This window comes from Bubalus kerabau, chromosome 11 (genome assembly GCF_029407905.1).
Source record: "Bubalus kerabau isolate K-KA32 ecotype Philippines breed swamp buffalo chromosome 11, PCC_UOA_SB_1v2, whole genome shotgun sequence".
Classification (NCBI taxonomy): domain Eukaryota; kingdom Metazoa; phylum Chordata; class Mammalia; order Artiodactyla; family Bovidae; genus Bubalus; species Bubalus kerabau.
Genome location: NC_073634.1, coordinates 98098930 through 98105194, shown reverse-complemented (window position 1 = coordinate 98105194; position 6265 = coordinate 98098930). Strand labels below are relative to the sequence as shown.

The 6265-nt window shown below is 46.9% G+C and overlaps 1 long non-coding RNA gene across 2 annotated transcripts; it reads right to left on the bottom strand.

Annotated features, from left to right (window-relative positions):
• Positions 1–585: 585 nt before the first annotated feature.
• On the bottom strand, positions 586–4748 carry LOC129622614 (uncharacterized). 2 transcript variants are annotated; one of them, XR_008700076.1, is made up of 3 exons: positions 4622–4748; positions 3872–4010; positions 586–1212 (listed from the first exon to the last, which is right to left on the bottom strand). It is a non-coding gene; the product is annotated as an uncharacterized LOC129622614 (long non-coding RNA). The 2 variants fall into 2 exon arrangements; XR_008700075.1 differs by having other exon boundaries at positions 3872–4046; positions 4622–4738.
• Positions 4749–6265: the final 1517 nt, after the last annotated feature.

Sequence of the window (6265 nt, the reverse complement as noted above, 5' to 3'; positions counted from 1 at the left end):
TTCTATTTTGATTTCAACTTTTATTAAACTTATACATGCACTTTGTTCTGGATGCAGTCTCCTGTCTAATCTGTCTTTGCCCCCAATTCCCAGCCACCAGGGGCAACTGCTTTCAGCAAGACACAGCAGTTTCTTTTTCCTTCCTTTATACTTCTAAATAGCAGACTCATATGGTTCTTTCTTTTTAAAAATTTTATATAAATTTATTTTGACATTTTCTTCATTGAGTTTATATATATATACACACAGAAGGAATTAATGCATAATACACACAATTATCATTAAACAAGGTACAAGTTATAAGAAAAAGTTCTTTTCTATCCCAAATATACTGTTATTTCTTGATTTTCAGCTTTAAATATAATAATCTATCATCTTCCTACTTTGGACAATAAGAATTTCCTTCCCATAGAATCTCCTTCCCTGCTTCTCCTGGTCTATCTTCCTTATATCATAAGTTTTGGTTAGATTAAAAATTCTGGGTTTATCTTGTGACAATGTAAATACAGTTGAGAGCCCAGCCATGTAGAGTACTACGATTACAACAGTTTTCTTTTTTTTTTTTTTTTTTGCTTCCCTGATATCTCAGTTGGTAAAGAATCTGCCTGCAATGCAGGAGATCTGGGTTCGATCCCTAGGTTGGGAAGATCCCCTGGAGAAGGGAAAGGCTACCCACTTCAGTATTCTGGCCTGGAGAATTCCATGGACTGTATAGTCTATGGGGTTGCAAAGAGTCGACATGACTGAATGTTTTCTCTTTTATAATGACTATTTTATTATTTTTCTTTTTGAAAAATATTTCTTTGACTGCATCAGGTCTTAGTTGTGACATGCAGCTGGTCATTATATTATGTGGGATCTTTCCTTACAGCACATGGGCTCTCTAGTTGAGGCTTGTGGGCTCAGTTTCTCCAACGCATGTGGGATTTTAGTTCCCTGACCAGGGATCAAACCCACATCCCCTGCATCGGAAGGTGGATTCTTAACCACTGGACCACCAGGGAAGTCCCTACAACTATTTCTTGAAAGTCTTTCTCTTTCTCCCAGCATTGTGCATTTTCCTGTTTTCTGCTTGCCTGCTTTCTGGGTTCTCATTCCAGGTCATCCTAAATTCTCCCTCAGGAGATGAGGTCATCAGGCAACACTTCCGCTTCCTCTTTTTCTTGGAGACATCCATCCAGGAGCCTCCTTTAACACTTTCATAAAGTTATGCTATATGGGATTAAAAATAATTTTAAGATATTTCACACTGTGGAAAACATGCAAGAATAGTACAAAGAATGGCATGTGCCTTTCATCCAGACACCTCATTCAAGCTTCACCAATTGCCCCCGTGATGCCAGGAGTAGAGGGTGACCCAACCTAACATCCCGTCTATGTGCCTCCAGTCTCCCTCCATTCTTGCCTTGAGTTTCACACTCTTGGTGTTTAAAGATAACAAGGCAATTGTTTTGGAGAATGTTGCTCACTTTGTGTTTGTTTTCTCCTAATTACATATTGTGACTATCACAGGAATAAGCTATGCTTTCTCATTGCCCCCTCTCAAGTGCTGCACAGTCTTGATCTGTTGACACTGGTGATGTTAACTGATTAACTCATCATTTTATCCCGTTTCCCCATTGTAAAGATATTTTGTTACTTTTGTAAGTAATAAGTATCTTGTGTGGGGATACTGTAATAAGATTTAAAAATCCCATTCTTCACTCCATTTACTTCTATTGTTTTAGTAGTCTTTGATGTTTCTGACCTAAAATAACAATCATAATAGTTGCCAAAAGGTGAGTTTCCTTTTTCATTTACTGTTTGGCACTCTGCTATAAGGAAAAGCATTCTCTTCTGTCCATGTACTCATTTGTTTGTTTGTTTAGAAATATGGATTCATGGATTTCTGTTTCATTCGATGGGCTGTGATCCAGCACTACCATTTATTTTGATGCTCAATTTACACCAGATTTGGCCATAAAAAGCCCCTTCCATCTGGCTCTTGTATCTTTTTGACACATCCCCTTATTTTTTACCTTCTGACACAACAACATGTCCAGACTCAACTAGTACTTTCTTTAAATCAGTCTGGCAATCAACTCTTCCTCCAAAGAGCTGAATTCCTTTTTAGGGGAGAATGGTATTCTGAAAATACGATCTTGGAGGTAAGTGTGCTCTTTGCTACTGAAGCATTGCTACTCTCAGACCTTCTCAGTGAACAGAGCCAAGAAAACACAAGCACAAACTCTTTAAAGCATGTCTTTCACTGATAACAGCAGCAGCTCACTGATAGTTTCAACTTCAATCCAACACCACGGGGTTCTTCAGGGTCCTCCTTTCCATATTTGTACCTCCCTTATCCATGTCCTTGCCCCTTGGACTTCGAGGAGATCAAACTAGTCAATCCTAAAGGAAACCAGTCCTGAATATTCATTGGAAGCACTGATATTGAAGCTGAAGCTCCAATACTTTGGCCACCTGATGCGAAGAACTGACTCTGGAAAAGATCCTGATGCTAGGAAGGATTGAAGGCAGGAAGAGAAGGGGACGACAGAGGATGAGATGGCTGGATGGCATCACAGACTCAATGACATGAGTTTGTGTAAGCTCCAGGAATTGGTGATGGATAGGGAAGCCTGGCATGCTGCAGTCCATGGGGTCATAAAGAGTTGGATATGACTGAGTGACTGAACTGAACTGTCCATGAGAAAACTAGCTCCTTTAATCCACGGTGGATTGTTCATCTGCTCCATCCCCTATATAGACCTATCCTCTGACCCACTGGGCTGCTGCCCCACCCAACTTTAACTCTGCCCATAAGGGCTATCATACCAGCCTACTAGGACCTGCCTTGTGAGCTTGAACTAGAGAGATGAGAAAAAACAAAGGCAGAAGGAAAAATGGATAGAGGGAGTGGAAGTGGGAGGAAGGGAAGGAAGGAGAGAAAATAGGGCAGGCATGGGATGGTTTTGAATAGCTGTAGATTTCTGGGATTTTCAGATTGTTTACTTTATCTCTAAGCCACCTCCGTGTTGCTGCGGAAACTGGAAATAAAGACCGAGGGACAGGGAGTTGCACCCTAGCCTGAGCTGTAGCTCCCAGAAGTGAAGAGGGGTCTGGCTTTCCACGGCCCTTGAGGGCCTTCCTGATTCATCTCATATACACTGTTAGAAACTTTACAAATCAAAAAGAGTATTTTAAAGTAGGGGTAAATTTGGTTAGCTCAATGAGTTGGTGATATGGCAAACTGATCTTCTGATGAACTAACTTAGCCATGGTGGGGATTGAGGGTGAAGGGTGGTTCCTACTCACAGACTCCAGGGTCCCCTCCATCTAAATCCAGATGCTCATCTGCATTAGAACTATTGAGCTTCTGCATGATCATTCTTAAACTTAGAGAGAAAATTGAGCCTGGGTGCAAGCCCTGTTGTGCCTCCAGCTTGCTGTGTCACCCTGGGCCAGCCTCCTGCCTGTCCTATGTTTTAGCTCCCCAACTGGTAAGTTCTGTGCATCTCCACCTCCAGTGAGTGGCATATATGGCTGAGGGCCAGTGGAGTGTCCTTTGGCCACTAGTTCCTAAGGCAGGGGAGAGAGGAGCCACCATCCCCATCCTCCCCAGAGAAACAGGTTGGCTGGCTGGGCCTGGGCCTGCGGCCAAGGGGAAGCTGGAGACAATGAGCTGGGTTGCCGGCCACAGGGGCAGGTTGTGCAACTTCCGTCCTGCGCCTGCAAACAAGACTTTGGCCCCAGACTTTGAGCTGGGCAGTCCTCCCCGCCTCCCCCAGGACCCAGGCCACCCAGCTTAGGGGACAGGGCTGGGGAGGGAGCAGGGTGTTTTCTTAGTCCCAAAGGCAGCCAGGTGGCTGCTGATTCCTTGAGAAGGGCTTACCAAGAAGGGTCCGTTCCATGGAGAAGGCAGAGGAGGCTCTGTGTGGCCAGGTGTGTGCACATAGGCAGCATCACTGTGTCTGCACCTGTGGTCATCCCCGGGGTCACCAGCATGGGAGCGATCCTGGAGGGGTGTCTATCTGCTCACGTGGGTGCACAAACAGAAGTTCACCAGCCTGCAGTGTGTGAAGTGTGTCCAGATGTTTGAGGGCACCTTGGCGAGCTAATGAGTGTGTGTGTGTGTGTGTGTGTGAGCTGTTTGCATGCAGTCATGTTATGGGATGTGTAGCAGATTGCATACATGTGATATTGTGCATGTGGGTGTGATTCCCTAGGGACATGTGTACATGAGTGTGGGCTGAGGAGTATGCATATAAATATAAACCCACGTATGGGTACACATCAGGGGTGGGTATGTCTGCCCATTGGAGTGCACATGTTTGCTTGTGTTTATGCAAGTGTGAGCCCCTAAATTGCCGAGACTGTGGTCTCTGTGGGCATATGATGGTTTGTAGATGCGTGTGTCCTCTGGTACTTGTGAGTGACATGAAGTATGGGTGCTTGTCCAAATGCCGATGCAGGACGGGGTATCCCTGGGGCCTTGGTCCAGTTCATCACCTGCTTCACCACTATGGCTCCCCACAACCTGCCAATGACTGCAGGCTTCCAGCAGGTCTCTATTCTGAGCCCTCATTTCCCACTTACCATGGAGGGTAAGGCTGGACAGGAGCAGTTTGGGGGCTCCTCTTACCTTTGTGGGGGCCTTGCATGTGCCCCAAAGAATATGCAGATAGGGAGACTTTGAGATCCCAGAAATCCTCGGATTTGCTTTGGTCCCTGGGTGAGGGGAAGGAGGCTTCAAAGTGATGGATGAAGCCAGGAACTCAGAGCCTGAGATAGAAAACACCTGGAAGGATCTGAGAGACCCGCCAGAGTCTCCCAGCTGATCGGCTTCTGCCATGGGCTAAAGTCAGGGGGCTGACTGAAGTGACCTTTACCCAGTGCTCTGGAAGGGAAGGGAAGGACCTCTGTGAGCAGCCCTCAATGGGAGCCCCAGAGGTACTGGCTGGGAGGCAGGACCACACCCTCAATTCACTCATTAGAGTCTGTGCCTTGGTCCTTTGCTCTTGGTGGAGTGGGCCCCTGGGGCAGCTGCCCTGGCTTGAAGAAAACCTCCATTTCCTCTCGTGCTAAGTTGCTTCAATGTGTCTGACTCTTTGAGACCCCATGGACTGTAGCCTGCCAGGCTCCTTTGTCCATGGGATTCTCCAGGTAAGAATACTGGAGTGGGTTGCCATGCCCTCCTCCAGGGGATCTTCCTGACCCAGAGATAGAACGCACGTCTCTTAAGTCTCCTGCATTGGCAGGCAGGTTCTTTACCACTAGCGTCACCTGGGAAGCCTTCTCCTTAGGGCTGGTTTTAAAATTCAAGGCTTTGGCTTGAGTCCCAGGGACGACTCTGAAGGGGGAAGACGAGACAGGCTTGCTGAATACCTGCTCCATCCAAGTCCCCTGCTAGTGTGGCCCAATGTGGCATTCTTTGCCTCCTTCACTGTTTTCTCCCCTCCCCTGACTTGGTGCTGGAGAACCTCTGGGAAAGGACAGTAAGGAGACAGCCTCGCTGCACATGACACACACCATTTATGCTGCAGGAGACAGCGTTAGTATCGGAAAGCTTTGTCCCCTCAGAGCAGGTTCACTGCAAAGAGCTAGAAGGAGCTAGAGCCCTGTCCACTTCCCCGTCACATGCCCTCAGGGATCTGACTCCAACCCTCCAGGATAAAGACTCCAGGCTTGGAGAAGTGGAGGATATTCTAGGGGAAGGAAAATCCTAGATGCCTGCTGTGAGTGGAGCCAGACAGAAAGACAGATGCCACTCTTGGTATTTCAAACAGAGGAAGTTTAATACAGGGAATTGATTACATGGGAGAGGGAAGAGTCAAATAGCAAATGGTGAGGCAATCCAATTCGGGCAGGGACAGAAGGGACAAGTGGAGAAGGTGATGATACTTTCTGTGCTGTGCTTAGATGCTCAGTTATGTCCGACTCTTTGCAACCCCATGGATTGTAGTCCACCGGGTTCCTCTGTCCATGGGGATTCTCCAGGCAAGAATACTGGAGTGGGTTGCCATGCCTTCTTCCAGGGGATCTTCCCAACCCAGGGATTGAACTCAGGTCTCCCGCATTGCAGGCAGATTCTTCCCTGGTCTGAGACACCAGGGAAGCCGAATGATACTGCCTAATGGTGGTTTGTATCATGGCAGGAACCAAAGGTTCTTTAGGAGCTAAAGACACAAAAGACAGCAGCCAGTGCTGGAAAAATGACGTGCTCCACCACCCCTCCTCCATTTAAGCAGAGAACGCGGGGGTGGAGGCAGTGGGGTGGATATCCTGG